We start from the raw sequence: 26628 nt of genomic DNA, 5'->3' as shown, positions 1-26628 counted from the left end.
CTAAAGTATAAGATTTTATTGAATCCATGGCAACCTGAAAAAAATTTATAATTTTAAGAATGACATAGACAGCACAAAGAGAACATATCGACCAGACTGGCTGTCATTATATCCGTGGCTGGTCTATTCTAAAGCAGTTACAGGTGCCCTCTGCAAGTTTTGTGTGCTTTTCCACCCACGCATAACGCATGGTAGTCATCATGGCGCATTCATAAGCCGCCCATTCACAAATTTCAAAAAGTTCCATGAATGTGCAAAAATGCATATGAATTCCGAGTGGCATGAAGATGCAATAGAAAAGTCAATTAATTTCATTAATGTTGTGACGAACAAAACTAAAAGTGTGGAAGAACTCGCCAACGAGAATCTTGCGGCATTAGTACAAGCTAATCGTGCAAAGTTAAAATCAATTGTTTCTTGTGTATTGTTTTGTGCATTACATGACTTACCTTTAAGAGGAAAAACAAATTCAAATGCTGTATTTGATGATTTGTTACAATTTAGAGTATAGTCAGGTGACGAAACATTGCGGAAACATTTTGAGGATGCGCCTAAAAATGCTACCTATGTTTCTCATAGAACCCAAAATGATTTAATTGATGTATGCGCCGAAGTACTAAGAAATGATTTGATTAATACCATCAATAACACCGAATCATTTTCAGTTTTGGCAGACGAAACAATGGATATTGCAGGCACAGAACAACTTTCTCTTTCTGCACGTTATTTTGACCTTGCAACTTATGTTGTCGGAGAAGACTTCCTTGGATTTACACCTTCAGCAAGGTTAGATGCAAAACATATCTCCAACACAATAATATCTACTTTATCTGCTTGGGGTTTAAATCTAGATAAAATAGTAGGACAAGGCTATGACGGGTGCAGTATGATGGCCGGTAAAATTGGCGGAGTACAGAAGATAATTGCTGAGAAATATCCCAAGGCTCGCTTCTATCATTTTGTTGTGAATGATCTGAACACCTTACCAGAGGTTAGATATGCCATTGGTACTATCAAAGAAGGAATTTCTTTTTTCAGGGGGAGCACGCAAAGGAAAGTCCTAGTTGGGAACCTTCAAAAACTGTGTGAGACACGCTGGTCTGAGAAGCATAAGTCTATAAGGAAATTTAATTATAAGTTTTTAGAAACTGTTGAAGCATTAGCAATTTTACATAAAGAAGATGATCGTGAAACTAGGCAGAAAGCCTGGCAACTTTACTACACACTTACTTCTCCAACATTTGTTGTTACATTAAAAGTCACAGCAAAATATTCAGCCACACTAGAACCTGTCAGCAATAGTTTCAGAAAACATTCAAGGAGTTGTAAAAGTGTTATTGGATGACAGAGAAAATGCAGAAGCCGAATTTGAAATGATAATGAAAAGTGCTGAAAGCAACTACAGTGCACTTGGAACAGATGTCACTGACATTCGACAACCGCGAGTTGTTGCACGACAAATGCATCGATCAAATCATCCATCAGTTTCTGTCACTGAGTACTACAGAAAATTTCTCTTTATTCCATATTTGGATTCCCTAGTCCAGTCCTTGCAAGAACGGTTTTCAGAAGAAAACAAGGCATCTTTTGAGATTTTCTGATAGCACCCAAAGGTAACGAAATCCCAAAGCAACCTAGATATGAAATGATAATTGAAAATATCAAAAGATTTTATGGCGGTCTTTTAGATAACTTCACTGAAGAAGCACAGACATGGATCAGTATGTGGAAACGCGATAAAGTAACTGAAGGAGATATTGCTGAATTAAGCCTGACTGATCTACTGGACAAAGCCAAATTATTTCCCGCCGTAGCTTCAGCCTTGAACATAGCCCTTAGCTTACCGGCAACCACCTGCTCTGTGGAAAGGTTGTTCAGGTACTTAATTGCCACAGTAACATTTTTCTGATTGTAATTACTTAATTAGAAAGACTCTGAAACAGCGAATTCATCTAAAACCGATGTGGCTGACACTACGGCGTCTGTAAGAATACAGCATAGCACACGAATCTCAACTTTGTACAGCTGCCAAATTTTATTCGGAAATGCGTTTCCAGTTTTATTTGTCTCCTCTCTATGACCATGTGGAGTCGCCACACTGGGCCTTCAGCATTGCAAGCGAGGGTACGCCATTAACCATCCAGGCATTTGATCGATATGGCATATTGTAGAGAGATGGTAACTAATAAGTGACTCATGATTAATGAGACAATGTTGAATTGTGCCGTGCGGAGTGGCCGAGCAGTTAGCCGGCACGGAAGCTCAGCGTGTTCGGTCAGAGAGGCGGTTGGCCTCTGTAATAAAAAAACTGAGTGGAAGGATCAACCACCGAACTTGAACAGGATGTCTTGCGACGTCCGCAACGACCAAATACAACGATAAAAAAAAAGCGGTTCTAGGCGCTACAGTCTGGAACTGCGCGACCGCTACGGTCGCAGGTTCGAACCCTGCCTCGGGCATGGATGAGTGTGACGTCCTTAGGTTAGTTAGGTTTAAGTAGTTCTAAGTTCTAGGGGACTGATTACCTCAGAAGTTAAGCCCCATAGTGCTCAGAGCCATTTGTTTTTGACTTGTTTGTGATAGTTTGATAATGACTTAGAAATGAGTGGTCTCAATCCCTTAGGAGTCACAAGGGCCACCTGTTGTTCTAGGCTTCGTTCCTATAATACACTACTGGAAATGGAAAAAAAAGAACACATTGACACCGGTGTGTCAGACCCACCATACTTGCTCCGGACACTGCGAAAGGGCTGTACAAGCAATGATCACACGCACGGCACAGCGGCGGCACAGCGGACACACCAGGAACCGCGGTGTTGACCGTCGAATGGCGCTAGCTGCGCAGCATTTGTGCACCGCCGCCGTCAGTGTCAGCCAGTTTGCCGTGGCATACGGAGCTCCATCGCAGTCTTTAACACTGGTAGCATGCCGCGACAGCGTGGACGTGAACCGTATGTGCAGTTGACGGACTTTGAGCGAGGGCGTATAGTGGGCATGCTGGAGGCCAGGTGGACGTACCGCCGAATTGCTCAACATGTGGGGCCTGAGGTCTCCACAGTACATCGATGTTGTCGCCAGTGGTCGGCGGAAGGTGCACGTGCCCGTCGACCTGGGACTGGACCGCAGCGACGCACGGATGCACGCCAAGACCGTAGGATCCTACGCAGTGCCGTAGGGGACCGCACCGCCACTTCCCAGCAAATTAGGGACACTGTTGCTCCTGGGGTATCGGCGAGGACCGTTCGCAACCGTCTCCATGAAGCTGGGCTACGGTCCCGCACACCGTTAGGCAGTCTTCCGCTCACGCCCCAACATCGTGCAGCCCGCCTCCAGTGGTGTCGCGACAGGCGTGAATGGAGGGACGAATGGAGACGTGTCGTCTTCAGCGATGAGAGTCGCTTCTGCCTTGGTGCCAATGATGGTCGTATGCGTGTTTGGCGCCGTGCAGGTGAGCGCCACAATCAGGACTGCATACGACCGAGGCACACAGGGCCAACACCCGGCATCATGGTGTGGGGAGCGATCTCCTACACTGGCCGTACACCACTGGTGATCGTCGAGGGGACACTGAATAGTGCACGGTACATCCAAACCATCATCGAACCCATCGTTCTACCATTCCTAGACCGGCAAGGGAACTTGCTGTTCCAACAGGACAATGCACGTCCGCATGTATCCCGTGCCACCCAACGTGCTCTAGAAGGTGTAAGGCAACTACCCTGGCCAGCAAGATCTCCGGATCTGTCCCCCATTGAGCATGTTTGGGACTGGATGAAGCGTCGTCTCACGCGGTCTGCACGTCCAGCACGAACGCTGGTCCAACTGAGGCGCCAGGTGGAAATGGCATGGCAAGCTGTTCCGCAGGACTACATCCAGCATCTCTACGATCGTCTCCATGGGAGAATAGCAGCCTGCATTGCTGCGAAAGGTGGATATACACTGTACTAGTGCCGACATTGTGCATGCTCTGTTGCCTGTGTCTATGTGCCTGTGGTTCTGTCAGTGTGATCATGTGATGTATCTGACCCCAGGAATGTATCAATAAAGTTTCCCCTTCCTGGGACAATGAATTCACGGTGTTCTTATTTCAATTTCCAGGAGTGTATATCCCGGATTTGCCAGTTTCCAAACACACAGGAAAGCTAAAAACTGATTTTCAGCGTCTTGAAGGCCTGGTCAGAGACAACGCCGTAGTCTGCCTGTGCGGGTCAGGCACGGCGGATGACCGGGGCAAGGAACGCCGCACAGGCAAAAGCGGTTGATGTTGCGTCAGCAAAAGCGGTTGCTGCTGCGTCAGCTGTCTCACCGTGGAAACAGACGGAACCTCATCACATAGCAGCCTGCACGTGTAGCGTGCTATCAAAGATCTGCCTCGCGCCGTTGCTGTCAAATGCGCCAGCAAACAGCCGCTCCGGGCTGCTGCGAATCTGTCTGTGTTGAAACTCGACATCAGCCGGTGCGGCGCGCCGGCCAGAGTCGCGCTCTGTGTGACCGCCACCTATATACAACAACAATGCGGCCTGGCCGTTGCCGTTGCTGTTCAAGGCCACAGGTCGGACCGCCAGGCCGCGCTCTTTCCGACCAGGTCTTTAAGGCCGGTTGCACTCACAGTGGATATTCTCCGCCAGGTCAATTGACCGTCGCCATTGTCGGAAGTCCAGTGTTTACACACACGGCGGTAAAATCACCATCGCCACCGCACGAGTCAGCAGTTAAAGGCAATGTACTTTCATCATCAAACCCATTCCTTTAATTTTAATGTGTTACGTAAATTATTCATTGTTTTTAAACGTACAGTTTTGTTTGAAATGAACAGAGTAAAATCTAAGTATAGTTATTGTGTCGACTAATGAAAAGGAGAAGGAAAAACCGAATAGTTTGGGATCATCATCCAATTAATTTAAGAAGAGGGGAGGAGGATGGAGCTTTCTAAATTTTGTTTGAAGAGAAGGATGACAAGATATCCTTCAGTTACTTCCGAATGTCGGTTTTTAATAGGAGGAAAACAAGTAGTTCAGAGAGAAAAAGCGTAGGACAGGACCAAACGAAAATGGCGGCAAAATGTAGTCTGCTAATGTAAAAACAGGTTTTGCTATAGTTATAATGCTAGTTTTTTATGTTCTTAACTCTGGCATGGTGCTAAAAGTGCATCAGTATTTCTAAATTGCATATAAGGGGAAAACATCTGGCTTACCATGAAACGACAAATGCTCTACATAGAACAATAGTAATTCAGTAAGCATATTAGAATGCGTAGGCCTATTCCAAAATAGAGCTGTATGACGTGAAAAAATCGTTCTTAGTACACTACGCAGCTGCAGAACACTATTGTTAAGTGCATAAAAGAAGCTTTCACAGTAATGTAAGTGAATTTGACAAGGTTTACACAGTTGAGTGTAGTGAATCGTTTTTTTTCGGGCTGTTAATTTAAATCCAACTGCGTTCACTCCATGAGCAGTGTTTTTTAGCGCTTAAACAATTATTAGGGGTAAGAAAACAATTCATGGGCAGAATACGGTTCAGAAACATAAAATCTGGGAAAATATATATATATATATATATATATATATATATATATATATATATATATATATATACTCCTGGAAATTGAAATAAGAACACCGTGAATTCATTGTCCCAGGAAGGGGAAACTTTATTGACACATTCCTGGGGTCAGATACATAACATGATCACACTGACAGAACCACAGGCACATAGACACAGGCAACAGAGCATGCACAATGTCGGCACTAGTACAGTGTATATCCACCTTTCGCAGCAATGCAGGCTGCTATTCTCCCATGGAGACGATCGTAGAGATGCTGGATGTAGTCCTGTGGAACGGCTTGCCATGCCATTTCCACCTGGCGCCTCAGTTGGACCAGCGTTCGTGCTGGACGTGAAGACCGCGTGAGACGACGCTTCATCCAGTCCCAAACATGCTCAATGGGGGACAGATCCGGAGATCTTGGTGGCCAGGGTAGTTGACTTACACCTTCTAGCGCACGTTGGGTGGCACGGGATACATGCGGACGTGCATTGTCCTGTTGGAACAGCAAGTTCCCTTGCCGGTCTAGGAATGGTAGAACGATGGGTTCGATGACGGTTTGGATGTACCGTGCACTATTCAGTGTCCCCTCGACGATCACCAGTGGTGTACGGCCAGTGTAGGAGATCGCTCCCCACACCATGATGCCGGTGTTGGCCCTGTGTGCCTCGGTCGTATGCAGTCCTGATTGTGGCGCTCACCTGCACGGCGCCAAACACGCATACGACCATCACTGGCACCAAGGCAGAAGCGACTCTCATCGCTGAAGACGACACGTCTCCATTCGTCCCTCCATTCACACCTGTCGCGACACCACTGGAGGCGGGCTGCACGATGTTGGGGCGTGAGCGGAAGACGGCCTAACGGTGTGCGGGACCGTAGCCCAGCTTCATGGAGACGGTTGCGAATGGTCCTCGCCGATACCCCAGGAGCAACAGTGTCCCTAATTTGCTGGGAAGTGGCGGTGCGGTCCCCTACGGCACTGCGTAGGATCCTACGGTCTTGGCGTGCATCCGTGCGTCGCTGCGGTCCAGTCCCAGGTCGACGGGCACGTGCACCTTCCGCCGACCACTGGCGACAACATCGATGTACTGTGGAGACCTCACGCCCCACGTGTTGAGCAATTCGGCGGTACGTCCACCCAGCCTCCCGCATGCCCACTATACGCCCTCGCTCAAAGTCCGTCAACTGCACATACGGTTCACGTCCACGCTGTCGCGGCATGCTACCAGTGTTAAAGACTGCGATGGAGCTCCGTATGCCACGGCAAACTGGCTGACACTGACGGCGGCGGTGCACAAATGCTGCGCAGCTAGCGCCATTCGACGGCCAACACCGCGGTTCCTGGTGTGTCCGCTGTGCCGTGCGTGTGATCATTGCTTGTACAGCCCTCTCGCAGTGTCCGGAGCAAGTATGGTGGGTCTGACACACCGGTGTCAATGTGTTCTTCTTTCCATTTCCAGGAGTGTATGTGTGTGTGTGTGTGTGTGTGTGGCGAAAATTTTTTGCCCCTACTGAGACGAAAACCTGCGGGCGTCCCTGCTCCAGCAGGCTATGAATGCAACGCCAAACAAACAGTTCTTTTGAAGCGAACCAGTCAGCGAGCGATTTCCGTACATTTTCATACGAAGTGAAGCGTTGTTCAGCGAGATCGTGTCACAGTGATGCAAACAGATGATAATCGGACGGAGCCAAGACTGGAGAATAAGCCGCATGCCATAGTATTCCCAACTGAAAACCTGACCCGTTTTGCTGTGTGTTATGTGGCGTTATCATGCAGCAATATGACTTTGTGTTGCCTTTTTCCACATTCCGGTCGGTTTTCACGTAATGCTCGATTTAAATCGATCATTTGCTGTTGGTAGCGATCAGTGTTAACGGTTTCACCAGATTATAGCAGCTCATAATAGATGACACCCTTCTGATCCCACCAAACACAGAGCATTATTTTCTTTCCAAAGCGATTTGGCCTTGCGGTGGACGTCGATGGTTTGCCTGCATTCACCTATGATTTACAACGCTTAGGATTCTCAAAATACATCCATTTTCCATCATCTGTCACTATTCGATGGAGAAACGACTTTCTTTCTTTGTTGTGAGCAGCATTTCAAAGTGGTCTTTCGATTTGTTTGCTGTTTCTCTTCCAGTTCATGCGGAACCCATTTTCTGACTTCCTACACTTTTCCCATAGCTTTCAACCGAAGAGAAACGGCTTTCTGCGTCACTTTCAATTTTTCAGCGAGTTCCTGTTGAGTTTGGTTATCATCTTCATCCAGTAAGGCCTGCAAATCGTTGTCTTCGACTTTTTCGGTGGTCTCCCACGCTCTGCGTTTCTCACGTCAAAATCACCACTACTGAATGTTTTGAAACACTCGAAACACTGTGCTTTCCTGAAAGCATGTTCGCCGAAAGCTTCGACAAGCATTAGATGCTATTCTGCAGCAGTTTTCTTCAAATGTCCGCAAATCGTAGTTCGCAGGCACAAAACGACATGTTAACAGGTTTGAAACACCGATGGATGGAGCTTGTGTTACGAAGTATTGACAATCGCCGTTAGCCGTTACAGGAAACAGATGACGCTGCTGACGGGGTCTCACCGACCCTACATTGACGGCCAGCACCATCTATAGGGTAAGTCCAGTTTTATACTTCTCCACCAGGTAACTGAAAAAAGTTGTTCCTTTGTTGTTACTGGCTGGCAGGGGCAACATAAGTGAACGGAAGAATGTCTGCACACGAACAGACACAGAGTGCGACTTGGTTTCTTGAAACGAAGTCAGACACCCAAGTTCGGGAAATGTCAAGCTGCGTTATGACTACTAGGTACTGCCACTTATTACTTTACGCACACAGCCCTCTTATCCAGCACCTAAGGTCGCCACCGTGGAGCAGAACTGCGCCACGCAGTAGCGGCCTTTGACGCTGTTGCACGTGCAGGACCACGTGAAGGTGGCGCTACGTGGAGTTCCTTTGTCCGTTTTTTGCTATTATCTTTTTTTTATTTACACGACCTACAAGTATTTTTAAATAAAAAATATATTGTTTGGAAGTACGAAATTATAAATTTATGGCTTATTTTAAGAAGAGAACGAGAAGAAGACACGAAATAGTTGATACAGATGTCCCTTCATCAACGCTACCTAAGGTACCTCCCGGTGGGCAGGACTTCCCGGTTGTGTGCCACTGTCTTACTCCAATCAATGAAATTTTCATGTGGCATTTTTGGACGGGACATCCCATCTGGGGTTGTTCGACCGCCTACTGCAAGTCTTTTTGATGGTCACAGACTTGATTCAACAGGCAGCGCTTTACAGAAGAGGGAAAAAAATGATCGCTGCAATCCCCGTCAATGTTACATCCACCTTGTGACGTTGTGGTCGGACTGATAACCGAACTCACATCAGACCGGAAGGTACCTAAGGTACTTGGTATCGAATGTCGAAACCAGCGTCCCTGTGTGGTGTTACCAGTGTTAGTATTATCGCATGAACAACAATTGTCTGGAAACTCGATTTGTTCAGTCCACATGGATTTAATCTATGTTTGTGTTGTTGATACCGTGGTGCGTGAGTTAACGTTTGTTAGGCTACAGAACAACTGCTACTGTTAAGTTAGTAAGTAAGCAAATTTGATATTGCCTTGGAACAACTTCCTGCCACACTGTAGACTATTTAAGTTGCGTACAGATGCTTCTTGGATGTAGAAAAAATATACCAAGCCACGACTAACCTATTTATTGATCCTGTAAACACATATCTGCATAATAAACTAAATTCTTTGATTAGTGTGCCTGTTAATTTCCTATATACTGCGTAATGGCCATAATGCATCACTGTTGTATAACGTATACGAGGGCTATCCACAAAGTACATTACGTTTTGGAATTAAAAATAAATAAAGTATTGGAAATTTTTTTATTATATACAGATGAAAGCCACACTTAAATACTACTTTTCTACGTAGTTGCCATTTAAATTAAGGCACTTATCGTAGCGATGGACGAGCTTGGAAATTCCTTCGTCGTAAAATTCGGCCGCCTGCGCCTTCAACCACTTGGTTAATCAGTAACCCGGTAGAAATACGATTTTTGTGGATTTCCTGGAAAGAGGCACTACAATAAACTCTCAAAGGTATTGCCAAACTCAGCACAACCTCAGAAGAGCAATACAAAACAAGCGCAGGGGAAAGTTGCGCTCAAAGATCTTGCTGATTCACGACAACGCCCGGGCCCACACGGCAAATGCCACTCGTGAAGTTCTCGAATCTTTTAAGTGGGAGTTGTTTCCTCATCCGCCGTACAGTCCCGACCTGGCACCGAGCGACTTCCACTTATTCCCAGCAATGAAGAAGTGGTTGGCTATGCAGCGTTTTGATGACGCACAGCTTCAAGAAGAGGTAACCGTGTCGTTGAAGGCGCAGGCGGCCGAATTTTACGACGAAGGAATTTCCAAGCTCGTCCATCGCTACGATAAGTGCCTTAGTTTAATTGGCAACTATGTAGAAAAGTAGTATTTAAGTGTGGCTTTCATCTGTATATAATAAAAAAAATTCCAATACTTTATTTATTTTTAATTCCAAAACGTAATGTACTTTGTGGATAGCCCTCGTATTAACACTATTTGAAGTACTGCTGTGTATTTGTATGTTACTTTATATTATATTTATATTACATCCACAGTATTACAATCACAACATGATCATTTACATTATTACTCCACAATGATTTGCACGGGCTTAACTTGGATTCTGGAACAATATATATCCATAAACTATTCTAATCACTTCTACTTTTAATTACCCTCATGCATTATGAGATATAAATTCTGATCTTTGACTAACATTCATGTTACTTGTGCATGTTTTATGTGTCATGTTGTGAGGGGATCTTAGTTTCTGTCATTATTTTGTATGGTATTCCCCACGTTTTCTGTTGTGGATATGTTGTGATATAGTGTTTCCAGTATTCCTGATATCGTGATAGTACGGTAGTCCCTTTATTCTTGTGGTCGAATATTCTTGAGTCTGTCTGACCTTTTGTGGTGACTACCCTCTGGCAGAACCTCCTCTTGTGTTGCATATCCTGTCTAATTACGTAGTACGGAGCTCCACGGACCGTCTGTCTTATGCTGGTTACTGAAGGTCGGTGTGGGCAATTTGTAAAATTTGCTGAAATCTGTATGCCCATAGATCTACACTTTCATTTACATTTTCTACAATTTTATATCTTGCCTAGTTTTGAATCCCCTTCCATTTTGCCCTGCTTAACATATATTCATTTGAAGACGGTGTATGATCTGGTTTAGTCTTTATGTCAATGATGACTGCATTATGGTCACTTGTCATTACATTCAGATGTACACACCGATCTATTTCTATACTTACAGCTACATGGTTAACTAAGGTTATGTCTATAATGTAGCTGTCACTCGCGCTTCCTATGCGTGTGTATGATGGCCCTCCTTTGTTGAAAATGTACAGATTGTTCGCACTTAGGATCTGAGTTTGGTCATCAGTCCGACCACAATGTCACAAGGTGGATGTAACATTGATGGGGATTGCAGCGATCATTTTTTTTCCTCTTCTGTAAAGCGCTGTCTGTTGAATCAGATCTGTGACCATCAAAAAGACTTGCAGTAGGCGGTCGAACAACCCCAGATGGGGTGTTCCGTCCAAAAATGCCATACGAAAATTTCATTGATTGGAGTAAGACAATGGTACACAACCGGGAACTCCTGCCCCCCGGAAGGTTCCTTTTCCAAAGAGATGTGTGGAAAAGCCTCAGCGGTATGCCAAATTTAGCATTACAGTCCACTTGAAAAGGAAGCGCCACTAGTTCTTAAACACTGCGTCTGTGCAGAATTCGTCAGAACACACTTTTTCAGAAATATACTTTCTGTTTACCTCTCCTAGAAATAAGAACAATTTCACACTAAAAATATGAACAACCCTAGTCACGCCTCGTGTATAAACCGAAAAGGCTGAAAAGTGTGTAGGTAGAAAGACCTGCCAGGAGGCTGAGTTAAAACATTGATACATCTGACGTAACCATCAGAGACTTGTGTCATTCGGTCGTTTCACATGTAGCGAAAAAACTCAAAATATCGAGAGTGAGCGGAAAACATTAATACATCTGATGTTGCCACGGACACTAGTTTCATTCTGCTGTTTCATTCGACCGGTTGCTAAAACCATTCGGCTTTCCCATCATTACGAGAAACTGAGAGATAGAGACATCATAATAGATCAGTTATAGATCAAAATATGCTTTGAAAAATGCTGTGTTTAATAACTGTTGGGGTTGTCTGTTAATAGCAAAAATTTCAAGCTCTTCAAGTGCATCCAAATTAAATCCCTTAGGGATAAAATGATTGATATCAAGATGTTCATCTATGCGTCCTACTTTATGTCCGCAATTTTTAAAAGAGAACTAAATGTTATTCTGTTAGTACCTACACAGCAATGATCGTTCTACCGAACAGCAAAAGATGTTTCAATTTGGCCTATGTGAAATTTCAGACAGGCACTACACTGCATCTTATATAAACCTAACTCTGAGTTTTTATTATGAACTATTCTTTCGTCATGCATTATTTTACGTCGAATATGACTGTCAGTAGAGACGGCAACTCTGATTTTTTGGGTTTCGTACATCAATCGGACAAATAGTGACCCTTTATAGAATCGCTTTGTTGTCCGTCTGCCTGTCCGAGAGCTTAGACCTCTTTTTCTCAGTAACGGGTAGACGTATCAAGTCAGACTTTGTCACATACTAAGTGTAAGGTACCGTCCGATGGGACCGACTGGCCGCCACGTCGTCCTCTGCCCGTAGGTGTCACCGGATACGGGTACGGAGGAGCATGTGATCAGCACACCACTCGGCTGTTGTTAGTTTTTGTGACCGGTGCTGCTACTGCTCAGTCAAGTACTGTAGCTACCCCATTGGCCTCATAAGAGCTCAGCGCACCCCGATTGCCAACAGTACTCGGCAAACCCGGTTGGTGACCCATCCAAATGCTAGCCAAGCCCAACAGCGCTTACCTTCGGTGATCTGAGGGGAACCGGTGTCACTACTGCAACAAGGCCTTAGGCAAGGTCCCTAAACGGCGTAAACAACTTAACCTTCTACGTGACTGCAGTCAGACAATACGGCCACGCATGTCACTTGTTTTGATACTGGCGAACTCATTTATCGAATCCTATAGAGCACTTCTCTTTGACCTAGAATAATGAAATTTGGCAAGAAGTAAGGTTTCACAGTCAATTAAAAGGATATAATTATGTGGAATAAGAATGTTATTTTGCCATTTCAAACTTTCATTGCGTTCGTAATCTGTCAAAAGTCTCAAGAACTTCAGGAGGAATTTTGATCGGGGTTTCAGTAGCAGGTAGAGTGATTCACGAGGAAGGTTGGTGTGTACAAATATTTCGCGCGCTAATTGGCTGAGCTACGATGAAATGAAGTCACCTGCCGCCATGAAAATGATACCTTTGTCATCTTTCCAAAATGTAAAATTGTGCGCTTCACAAAACAAGAAAACATGCTATCCTATAATATCAATGAGTCACTGCTGGAACATCGACACGCAAGTCACAGAAGTGGCGTTAACTTGGAAGAGTTGCACCCGACGGGGGACCCTACCCACTCGACGACTGTTGGAATGAGCCATCTCGTACAAATACCTCGGTGTGGATATGAAGGGGGACGATCGTATAGGCTCAGTCGTGGGTGAAGCAGGTGGTAGATATCGGTTTATTGATAGAATACTGAGGAAGTGCAGTCAGAGAGCCGCGTGGGATTAGCCGAGCAGTCTCAGGCGCTGCAGTCACGGACTGTGCTGCTGGTCCCGGCGGAGGTTCGTGTCCTCCCTCGGGCATGGGTGTGTGTGTTTGTCCTTAGGATAATTTAGGTTAAGTAGTGTGTAAGCTTAGGGACTGACGACCTTAGCAGCTAAGTCCCACAAGATTTCACACACATTTGAACATTTTGCAGTCAGATTACGGAGGAGATTGCTTACAAATCACCGATGGGACCGGTTCTAAAATATGGGTCAAGTGCGTGCGGTACCTGTTCCTAATAGGACTAACAGGGGACGTTGATCGTATATAGAGGAGGACAGCACGAATGGTCACACGTTTGTTCGATCCGTGGGAGATTGTCACAGACAATCTGAAGAAACTGAACTGGTAGATTCTTGAAGATAGACGTGAACTAGCCCAAGAAAGTCTACTAACGAAATTTCAAGAACCGGTTTTAAATGCTGACTCTGGATAAATGCTACAACGCTTGCGTATCACCCACATAGGGATGGTGAGGATAATTTTAGAACAATTACAGCACGCAACGAGGCGTTGAAGCAATCATTCTTCCCGTGCTCCATACGTGCATGGAACTGGAAGATATTCTAATAACTGGTACAATGGGAGGTACAGTCTGCCACGCACTTGCAGAGTATAGATGTAGATAGATGTAGATGTAAACAAATGTAGATGTGAGGCCGCTAGTTACCTCGCCGACAGTTTATGGCTACTACAAGTATAGCATGTGTAAAGATTCAGGGCGTTGTAACACGGGTGACTGGTGCCGGATTGCACTTCCCTTTTCTCGGATTGGGTTTCGATACACCCTTAAATATTCGTGGAAGCGTTCCACAGAACAAGTCCACTTTGGCGTAACAACAGTAGCCCAATGGCCGGCTATAGCGTTTCATCTCTGGAGACTTCCGTCAAATCTTACCAGTTATCAAAACTTATCAGTTACGGCAAGATGGACATGGGCAGACGAAGTCAGCGAAACTTCAATTGCTCTTTAGCACAACTTTTTAATATAACTAGAAAATTTTAAAAAATTACGACAGCAAAGGTAAAATTTCACAAAAAATTTAATCTTGAAGCTTAAAATCAAAATTTTCGCGGAAGTCTTGGAATTCCTAATACCGTTATTATGCCAGTATCGATAACGGCAATAGGCAAAAATCATCCATATTCTCAACTGCAGGGATGGATGAACTATTCATATAAATACTTTCGCACGGAATTCTCGGTCCTCGAGGCTTACTCGCACTTATCTGGATTTCTTTTTATGGGTGGGGGGGGGGGGGAGGGGTCGGGGGGGGGGGGTTGGTGGGGGGAGAGGGGGAGAGGAATAGGCAAACTATTCAGACAGTTTTCTTCTGAAGTCAGTGCAACTATTTTTTTCGCCTTTGTCACATTGTATGTGTCTGCTTTTTTCTCCGTTTATCGTCAATGGAACATCAGGGGTTATGATGACCCACGGTTTCTCGAGAGATATGATGAAGCCTAGCTAATGTCTTAAGTGAGCACTGTTTTTGTTAGAGCAGAGTAACGCATATTATGTGACTCTAATGAGTGATACTGATGTATAAGAGTAGCTTTGCTATTTCTTTTTCTGTGTTAATTGCCTTTCCCAACAGGCCTAAATATTTTTAGAAGGGAACGTTTGTTTTGCTACGCCTTTAATCTCTGATCGTAATCACAGTTTACAGCTTCGCAAATTTCGACCTCATTAGTCATTATCAAGCACACATTACAGGCAGACACTTAAAAATAATTTCAGATACTTTGACATCTCAATGTGGCTGAGCTTATGAAGCAGCATGCATGATTATTTTTGGTGATGTGTACTTGGTAACGATAAATGATATTGAATTTATCTAATTAAAGGTTGTGTTACAAATAAAGACTACAGCGTATGCAGTAAACATGTTTCAAAATGTTTGCTGTAGATACGGATCCAAATCTGTAAATAGCAATAGACCTAAATCTCTTAAATGCACACCGCTGGCCCTACTCTGTAAGGACGCTGGCGTTTATAACAAATAACTGCTTATGAAAACTTTTAGTTATTAGCCAAGATCGCTATGTTAACACATTAGTGGATTACTAATTCCGGCAATATAAATTGCCATCTTCAGATCCATAAAACTGGATATTGGTACTTACACCACACAATGATTTAAACCACTCTCTCACATGAGGAACATACAATGTGCATAAGAAAGTCAAGGTATTACAATAATTTCATAGATTTCCAACCATATTGTACGTATAACTTACAGTTTGGTACATACTGCGTAATACCGTTTCATCGTTTAATGCCATCTTGGTTGCAACAGTACTTCGAAGTCAGTGGCGTAAAACAATGAAACTATATTATTGAAATGAATAACTGAGATGTCAGTTACTTTGCCGAAGCCAACATCACATTAAACAATGAAACAACACTACTGAGTTGAGTAAATTAGTTGCCAATTACTCCGTCATAGTCAACATGGCACTAACCCATGAAACGACATTACACAACACGTATATATTTGTCACGGGATACAAATTCTAAGTTATATGTCCATTACTGCTGCACATCTGGTATGTCATTGTAATCCCTTGATTTTGATATGCACATTGTTCATTCTTCTTGTGACAGACCGGTTTAAATCGTTGCATGTTGTAACTATTACTCCCCGGTTTTATGGATATGAAGATGGCAGTTTATGTTGCTGAAACTAGTCATCTACTAGTGTGTTAACGTAGCGATCGCCGCAAATAAATGATTTGATAAGAGGACTGCGGTGCATGTCTATGGGAGAGAATACTGGAAAGTTATGGCTTCCTGTTTTTATTCACATCTAATTATCGGTTAATGTATCGTATATCATGCATGTTACTAGATCGACTTTCCCGCATCGCTGGAGCAAGTTCCAAGCCTCTGCCGCTAGAGGGCTCCGAACTGTAGCCTGCAATATGGCGGTGTGTAATGTAACTGTGTCGGTGAGTGATGAACAGCGTTCTGCAGTCGAGTTTCGAGTTCGTCCATACATGGTGCACCCTTCAGCATGGCCATACCAGACCGCAAACGAGAACTGCGACATCTGGAACAATCGTTACTTGAATAATGATAACAGAACCAGTCGCTGTATTTGAATCCATGTCGTTTATTCGTTTTAACACATGCCACCAGTTTCGACACCAAATGGTGCTATCTTCAAGCCTAAAGCGTAACCTGTCATCCACAACCGTTTTAATCTGCAATGAATGGAATCGTATTCACTGGGAAAAAAATTAACTAGATTCTGTACCTTCCGTGGCAATAACAAGTCTAGCACGGCCAGATGACGACTGTTATTCCCACGGGAGGTAGGGAATCCAGTTAATTTTGGCCCGCTGCATACGATTCTGTTCGTTGCGAAGCAACTCAAATCGCTTGATACGGGCAAGTCGGCAGGTCCAGATTGTATACCGATTAGGTCCCTTTCAGATTTTGCTGATACAATAGCTTCCTACGTAGCAATCATATACAACCGCTCCTGTACCTACAAATTGGAAAATTGCGCAGGTCGCACCAGTGTTTAAGAAGGATGGTAGGAGTAATCCATCGAACTACAGACCTATATCATTGGCGTCGGTTTGCAGTAAGGTTTTGGAGCGTATACTGTATTCGAACATTATGAATCACCTCGAAGGGAACGATCTATTGATACGTAATCAGCATGATTCAAGAAAACATCGTTCTTGTGCAACGCAGCTAGCTCTTTATTCGCACGAAGTAATGGTCGCTATCGACAGGGGATCTCAAGTTGATTCCGTATTTCTAGATTTCCGGAAAGCTTTTGACATCGTTCCTCACAAGCGACTTCTAATCAAGCTGCGGGCCTACGGGGTATCGTCTCAGTTGTGCGACTGGATTCGTGATTTCCTGTCAGGAAGGTCGCAATTCGTGGTAATAGACGGCAAATCATCGAGTAAAACTGAAGTGATATCAAGTGTTCCCCAGGGAAGCGTCCTGATCTATGTAAATGACCTGGGTGACAATCTGAGCAATTCTCTTAGGTTGTTCGCAGATGATGCTGTAATTTACCGTCTAGTAAGGTCATCCGAAGACCAGTATCAGTTGCGAAGCGATTTAGAAAAGATTGCTGTAGGGTGTGGCAGGTGGCAGTTGACGCTAAATAACGAAAAGTGTGAGGTGATCCACATGACTTTCAAAAGAAATCCGTTGGAATTCGATTACTCGATAAATAGTACAATTCTCAAGGCTGTCAATTCAACTAAGTACCCGTGTGTTAAAATTACGAACAACTTCAGTTGGAAAGACCACCTAGATAATATTGTGCGGAAGGCGAGCCAAAGGTTGCCTTTCATTGGCAGGACACTTAGAAGATGCAAGAAGTCCACTAAAGAGACAGATTACACTACACTCGTTCGTCCTCTGTTAGAATATTGCAGCGCGGTGTGGGATCCTTACCAGGTGGGATTGACGGAGGACATCGAAAGGGTGCAAAAAAGGGCAGCTCGTTTTGTATTATCACGTAATAGGGGAGAAAGTGTGGCAGATATGATACGCGAGTTGGGATGGAAGTCATTAAAGCAAAGACGTTTTTCGTCGCTGCGAGCTATATTTACGAAATTTCAGTCACCAACTTTCTCTTCCGAATGCGAAAATATTTTGTTGAGCCCAACCTACATAGGTAGGAATGATCATCAAAATAAAATAAAAGAAATCAAAGCTCGAACAGAAAGGTTTATGTGTTCGTTTTTCCCGCGCACTGTTCGGGAGTGGAATGGTAGAGAGATAGTATGATTGTGGTTCGATGAACCCTCTGCCAAGCACTTAAATGTGAATTGCAGAGTAATCATGTAGATGTAGATGTAGACATGAAAATAGTTGCGGATATCACGTTAGGCTTGGGACCTGAAGATGATACCAAATGGTGTCGAAACGGGTGGCATGTCTTAAAAAGAGCCGCTGGTTTTGTTATCCTTATTCAAGTAATTCGTGTCCCACTGCTATCTTACTTTCTCTGATGGATTACCAGACAATCTGGAACAATCTAACCCCTTAGTCTTACTGTCGTTGATCATCCTCGATGCAGTCCCGACTTGGCCCCCTCCGATTTACACGAGTTTCCATAACTTAAAGAACACCTTCGAGGACTTTACTTTGATAGGGATCAAGTGTTGTAAAAAGCTGTGAGGTTCTGGCTCCTACAACAAAGTCAAACGTTCTACCGTGACGGTATTAACAAACTAGACTCTCACTGGAATAAATGTGTTCGTCGCCAGGGTGACTAGGTTGAGAAATAAATATGTAGACATGATAATTCCAGGTATGACGAGCAAGATGGCGTCATAAGAAGTTCCTGATAATTAAGGACAATAACGACTTTCTATCCTCTCAGATGAGATAAGTTGACCACTACAGTTTTTCAAAATCGATAATTTATATGGAATAATATTCATATAATTTATATACTTTGAAATATTAAGTATTTTGAAATTTGTGATTTACAAAACTCAATAAATTTAAATTCCAATGCTAGGTTAAAAGCACAGAATCCCCTTAGATTTTATGAAATTCTTGAAATTCCCAGAAATTTCCCTGATTTTTCCAGGTAAAATATAATTCCCTGAGAATTCCAGGATTCCCAGAAAAATCACCACCCTGAAAAATGTGGAATATTAATACAGTTTTGTTTTGTTTAAAAAGCTTTGAGTTTTCGCATAAAATATTCAAACATTACTTTTTAGCACGCACTCGGTTGATCATGTTAGGTAAAAAAAACTGTGTGAATCTACACATTTTCGTAGACAGCTATCACAGCTAATAATTGTTCTTTCCGTCTGTTGTTTTGTACGATTCCATGCCAGAACTTGTAACAATATTAGGAATTCGAAGATCACACAGGTTCGTTGTATGTTCGTCCAGAATTTGGGGCTACCGAGAGGAGAAATGTGAATTATTTCCGCTACTGAGACTGTCGTGTCCACTGCGCAAGCTGGTCGATTGGTTCCCGCAAAAAAGTACAAAACGTTTTTGTGGTATATTGTTTGTTTCTGATGCAGCTCATGTACACCGTTGTCACTGCTATCAGAGCCATCTGGTGTGCGGTGGATGTCCTATCACGTGAGCTATCGGCCGTTATTTTTTATCTCTGTGACACACGGGTGGCGGGATCTGATATTCGAGATTACACTGAGATGGCAGGCGCACGTCACAGCTTCCAAACGAGTATACCACTAGAGGTTTGCGGCCATTTTCAAATTTTTGTTTCATGTAGACCTACTAACGTATTTTGCGTATACAGCTGGGGTTGTTTTGTCGAGAATAATCTAATTTGTCCTCGGAAAATCACTTGGCTTTGCATGAGAACTGGGGTTACTCTATTTCAGATAAGGTCACTAGTGGTACTACAACATTTCAATAATATCAAAACAATTCATGAGGGTGAGAGCTACTAGCGAAGCACCATATTCAAGCATACATTCATGCAGTTACTTTTTATTTAATAACAGAGAGAGAAAGGATATTACGGTGCAGGGCTTTAACTGATATGACGCACACAGGTTTTCTATTAAAAATTGGTCCTATTTCAGCTTTTCGCTTGACTTTTTGTGATTTTTGAGAAAAGCGGCATAGACGTTTCTTGTACCAAACAAGACTTAACTATTATAACCATTTGACAGGACCTGAAGCGTAACTGGCGTAGGAGACATTCTACGAATTTGGGGAAGAGGATTCTAGTCTATGTGCACAATTTGATGAACGTTTCTGTTACAGATAATTTTGTCTCCAGAATTCAGGATCAGTCGATACTCGGAAAAATTATAAAACTACATGATGGGACGAACTTGATGAAAATCCATATAGTGGTTAATATAATAACCTATTGTGCGCAACAGTTTTGACTGACATAATTTATATGGCTATAACAGAGCTTTCATAATGATAGACGCTTAATTTGTTTTTAAGGAGGATAATAACATCTTAATCCAATTGTGTTATTTTCTTGTCCCGCCCGCTGAATGTATTACGTTGCAGTATTTTCGATCAACTTCAAAGGGTAAACAGCTTGAAATAGCGTGCGAACTGGTGTATTACACGCTCACAGGAGTACGGTGGAAGGTAACACATAGGAAGCATCAATAAGTCACCGGGTATGACCACACCGCAACTGAGATTATTGAGGATGAAGCTTTTCGTGCTCTTAAATTGATTTTAAACAATAAACGCAACTGGTTAGACGTAAAAATAATAATAAAATGGAATAAATACGAGGTCTGTTCAAAAACTTCCGAAGGCGTTGTAATTTCCCGCCAATGATGTGTTGGAGCAAAATGCGGTTGGCATCCATGCACACGCCTCTTTTTAATGTGTAATTTCCAGAAGTTTCGTTGTTGTACGTCTGTTAGTTTGAGTAGAATGCCAGGCCAAGTAATGCAGAAAGCCTACGGTGATGAGTGCTTAAGCCGTACTCTGTCTTACGAATGGTTCATACTGTTTAAAAATGGCCGGACGGAAGTTAAAGATGACCTTCGTTCAGGACGCCCTTTGACGTCTGTCGACGACGTTCATGTCAGGAACGTCAACGAAATTGTGCGTGCCAATCGAAGACTGACTGTCCGAGAGATTGCAGAAGAATGTGACATTTCAGTCGGGTAATGGCCGTGAAATCCTGACACAGCATCTTGGAATGCGTTGTGTTGCCACCAAGTTCGTCCCAGGTCTCGTCAGTGAAGATCAGAAAGACCTTCGTCCCGCAATCTGTGAAGCGCTTTTTGGCCGCGCAAATGAGAACGAGGTGTTCCTTAAGAGAATCATAACTGGTGATGAGACATGGGTCTACGATTATGTCTATGAGACCAAGGTTCAATCTTCACAATGTGTCGGGAAAGGTTCTCTTAAGATCAATAACAGCTCGTCAGGTCAAATTACATGTCATAGCCACTCTGATAGTTTTCTTTGACTCTGAATGATTAGTGCATCACTAATTCGTACCCCAGGGATAAACAGTTATTCGATAGTACTATCGGGATGTGCTGCGACGCCTGCGAGAAAATTTGAATAGGAAACTGCCTGAAATGAAGCGAGAAAATTCGTGGCTCTTGCATAAAGATAACGCACCTGCACATTCACCCCATGTTGATGCGCGACTGTTGCACAAAAAACGAAATAACTATGCTGTCTCAACCTCCGTGCTCTCCAGAGCTGGCGCCTGAGGACATTTTTTATTTCCGAAGTTGAAAACCTCTTTGAAAGGACCAAGATTTCCAACAATAGAGGACATGAAAGAAAATTCGCAGACGGCGCGTCGCGCGATCCAGCAAGGATCGCACTGAGACTGCTTTCGGGAGTGGAAATAGCGTTGGGAGCGGTCTATCAACTGTGGAGGAGAGTGTTTCGAAGGAGAGCATCTGCGGACATGTTAACCAGAAGAGGACAGGTGAGGCCTATTTATACCATGAACTGGTTCAAATGGCTCTGAGCACTATTGGACTTAACATCTGAAGTCATCAATCCCCTAGAACTTAGAACTACTTAAACCTTACTAACCTAAGGACATCACACACATCCATGCCCGAGGCAGGATTCGAACCTGTGACCGTAGCGGTCACTCGGTTCCAGACTGAAGCGCCTAGAACCGCTCGGCCCCAGCGGCCGGCTACCACCAATTCCACTCATCTGTATTACTAAGTAAGCGAGTATCCCGGATTTACGTACGGGGTGATTATTATTAAAGTTAAACTTTCAAAACGTTGACGAAATAGCACCACTGGTAAGAATGACGTCAAACTGCAGCAGAAAGTTATCAGAGAGGGGGAAAACGTATGACTGAAGAAAAACAAATAGTGTGAAAATTTATCAGTATATGGCGCTCTATGTGTCAGAATATGTAAAAGAAACCCCTGTCTTGCGCAAAACCCATTGAAGGTGGTATAAACACGCCGGGTACAAGGCTTTTCCTCCTTTCGCGTCTGCAACGTTCGCCATGACTGTCTCAACGCAGGATCGCGCTCTGCTTGTAAAGCTGTATTACAAGAATGATGACTGTGCACACGTCACCCTGCAAATGTTCCGGACACTGGAGGGTTTGAAAAAAGGAGTTGGTCCGGTGACTGCCGTGGGTCTGGAGAAAATGATTCGGAAATTCGAAAAGATGCGTTCTTTTGGTGTGCAACCTGGTAGAAGGAGGAAACGAATTGATTCGACGTCAGTGGAAGCAGTGGCCACAGCAGTGCAGGAGGAGACGAGTGGTGGTGTACAAACGCGTAGTCCACGGAGAATTGCCTGAACATAGGACATACCCGTGAGCACGGTGCGTAAAATCCTACGAAACATCCTTCTTTGCTATCCATTCAGAATTACACATGTGCACCAGTTGCTTCCTGTTGTGCTGCCAGAAAGAGATGCCTTTGCTTTAGAATTTCTTGCTCGCATGGAAGTGGACAATGATTTGCCGTGAAAGATTTTGTGGACAGACGAAGCCCATTTCCATCTGGTGGAATTGTCAATACACAGAATTGTCAAATAAAGGCAACGGAAAATCCACACGCAAATCAACCAGTACCACTTCGTCCTGGAAAGTTCACTGTGTGGTGCTGGTTTAGGGCTTCATTTATCATAGGGCCATATTTTCCGAAGAGACAGTTGCTTCCGTTACTGTTACCTGAACCATCACTGGTAAGCGCTATGAGTGTCTTTTGCGCAATCAAGTCATTCCACCTCTCCAACAGCATGGACGTATGGATGGGATCTTTTTTATACAAGATGGCCCACCTCCGCACACAAATCCAGTTAAAGGTACTATTTCGCTGCGACTGCCCGCCGTAGAGGCGGGCAGTAACTGCCAGCCGTAACTGCCGACCGTCACTGCCTGTCTATTTCGCTGAGACCGCTGACCGCAGCGGCCACTCCACTCAGTGAGTTACCTCTGTGAAAGGAACACGCACGCGAGTTCGCAGTATGGATGCTAATACCGTTCTAGGTTTTTTGGTGGACGAGGAAGAAGAAGAGGGAATTATTGCAATGCTCACAAGATCTTCTCCCCATAGCATTTTCCAAACACGGAAAAGTGAAGGAATTGATGCTAACTTAGTAACCGGTTACTTGCGAAACGATGAAGAGAGGTTCAGAAATTTCTTTAGACTTAACCCATCTCAGTTCGATTTTGTTGTAAGTCTGGTGAGAGAAGATATAGCAGGAACAGCTACCAGTGCAGTGCAAACTCCAATAGAAACCGACGAAAAAAATGGCAGTGGCTTTACGGTAAGTAGTTGTATAAAAGCATACGTATTCATCCACAATGGTTTAAAATGGATAATTTTGTATCTCTATGAAATAACATAAATTTCTATTAAAATAGTAAGTTTAATTGTAAAACGACTCAGGGCCTGTACAGTTTGTTGTTTATGTTTACATTATCTTTACACTGTGTTTACATTATGATTAGTAATTATTTTCAAAAGTAGTATCACCTGCTTGTGGTTCGACGTTTATTATTGGGGTGAAAGTGTACGTATCGTCTCCAACCGATGAAGTTCGTTCGAATGGGGATGAAAGGGAAGACGAGCCGGAAGGACTGATGCTGACAGGTAGTGGCACAAGAGATGATTCTAAAGAACTGTCAAGTCCCGTAACATAGCTTAAAATGTCAATTTCCGCTTTATTAATGAGGTGACGTGGTAGTTTCCTAATGGACGCTGCGATGCTTCTCATTAACAGCCCCACATCATCTTCCGGCTCCCGAGTATTAGCCAAGTGCTGCAGCAATTCCAATCGTTGTTGGCCCCTTTGGTTGATTTAATCCCAGTGTGTTTTCCTCGACCTGCGAGCTGAGATGGAAGAGTTGGCAGCAGGTGCGTCACTAGAGGACAAGTAAGCAATGGCTTGTGGAGTGTCAGGCCCTGTTTCATTGGCATTTTGTCCGTCTTCATCAGATAGCAGTCCTTCAACACTTGTTGGCTCCTTTAGCGGAACACTGCAAAAAGAGGACCGCTCCCTTTTTACAGCTCTCAAAAAGCCTCGTCTGTTGAACAACGCCCATTTTGTTGTTGAACTTGGTGCTGCAGAACCTGTTTGCAGTTGTTCTTTTCGAACTGTTTTCCAGTAGTTATCTCTGATGTCTTTCCATCTCTTCTTACACTGGTTACCTAAAACGGAACGATATTTGTTTAGCTGTGTAATTAGGACAAGACATTTATGTTTCATGTATTAATAATAATTATGGTTTGTGTTACAGGTTTCTAGCTACAGGGGAGAGTTTTGTGTCCCTTGGATATAATTTCCGGATATCACCAAGCGACGTGAGCATCATAGTTCGTGAAACAGTAGAAGCTATGTGCCAACACTTGGCACCTATCTTCCTGCCTCCTCCATCTCGAGAATCTTTCAGGAAAGGTGCGAAGGAATTCTACACTCTTTGGGGTCTCCCTAACTGCTGTGCTGCGATTTATGGGAAACATATAAGGATACGGTGTCCTGGAAAAAGTGGTTCCCTTTTCTGGAATTACAAAGGGTACTTCTCCATAGTACTTTTGGCATTGGTTGATGCGAACTGCAAATTCGTTGTGATAGACGTAGGTTCACATGGGAAGGAAGGAGATAGTGGCATATTTAATAAGTCGGCAATGGGGAAAATGATCATGAAAGGAGACGTGTTTCCAGCAGATGAAGAGCTTCCATTAATTGACATCAAGATGCCATTTGTTATAGAAGGCGACGAGGCATTCCGCTTGCGAAAGCATAATCTCAAGCCTTACACTCGCTCGTCTGCCCAGCAAGATAAATCAAAAGCGACCTTCAACTATAAATTGTCACGAGCGCGCCGAGTTTCTGAAAACGCTTTTGGACTTTTGTGTCAGGTATTTCGAGTCTTCTACACAAATCTGAATCTGCACCCTAACACATGTGATAAACTCGTTACAACTTGTTGCTGTCTACACAATCTCATCAGGGACGTCTATTTAGAAAAAGGAGGACGACCTTTTTATGAACTTGACCATGACGTGAGTTTACCACAGAACATTATTCCCCTGCCCCGAACAGGAGGATTCTACCAAGCTGAAGGGTTTCAGATACGACATACATTTAAGAATTACTTCTGTGAACCTACAGATCAATGATTACAACCTGGAAAAGAACTAAGGATCAAATAAAGGAAATAAATTATTGTTACTACTCGTAACGACTATTGTAATCATTTGGTGACAGAAAGAATGGAATCATTGTGTAGCCTTCATATTGTACACTTCGTCACAGTAGGAAAAAAACATAAATAAATGAATGTGTATATGCAAAACACTTACCATCTTTTTCCATTGCTTCTCCTATCTTCGTCCACAACTTATCCTTTGCCATCACATTTCTGAAATCTGTATGAGTATTATCATACAGTATAGAGTACCTGCTCACACACTCCACTAACTGTTCGTCGTCTTCATCGTGAAAACCTTTCTTCGACATAGCGCGTCGTTGAGTTCTGCAGTCGTCACACACCTGGCAGTCGCGGCCCAACTGCTTGACTGCTTCTGCAGCGGCGGCGCTCAGTCCGGAACCGCTCAGAGCCATTTGAACCATTTTTTTTTCTGCAGCGGCCGAGACGCGGCAGTCGCGATGACGTCACGACCGCTGAATGCCGAGCAGTTACAACGACATACGTTCCGTTGCTTTGCCTAAGAGCAGTAGTCAACTGCCCGCAGTCACTGCTGGCCGCTACGGTCGGCAGTTGCAGCGAAATAGTACCTTAAGCAGCCGAAAAATGGTTCAAATGGCTCTAAGCACTATGGGACTTAACATCTATGGTCATCAGTCCCCTACAACTTATAACTACTTAAACCTAACTAAGGACAGCACACAACACCCAGCCATCACGAGGCAGAGAAAATCCCTGACCCCGCCGGGAATCGAACTCTGGAACCCGGGCATGGGGAGCGAGAACGCTACCGCACGACCACGAGATGCGGGCTTAAGCAGCCGATAAAGCGCCATTTATGAAGTGATAGAATTATCAGCCGCCATTTCCCTACAGCCTGGCCGTCACGATCACCTGATCTTAATCCGTGTGGCTTCTGACTGTGGGGCTATTTGAAAGATGTTGTGTTCAGTGTTCCGACTACAAACTTAGCTGCATTGAAGGCACGCATTGCGCAACACATTCTGAACGTGACCCTGGAAACATTTCGATCAGTTATGGAACGTACTGTTTCTCGATTTCAGCTTCTTGCAGAAGACGGTGGACAGCATATTGAACATGTTTTGCGCCAGTCTCAAGGAAATTAATAATCCGATT

The sequence above is a fragment of the Schistocerca americana genome, chromosome 6 (assembly GCF_021461395.2).
Source record: "Schistocerca americana isolate TAMUIC-IGC-003095 chromosome 6, iqSchAmer2.1, whole genome shotgun sequence".
NCBI lineage: Eukaryota > Metazoa > Arthropoda > Insecta > Orthoptera > Acrididae > Schistocerca > Schistocerca americana.
This window is presented reverse-complemented; position numbering follows the sequence as displayed.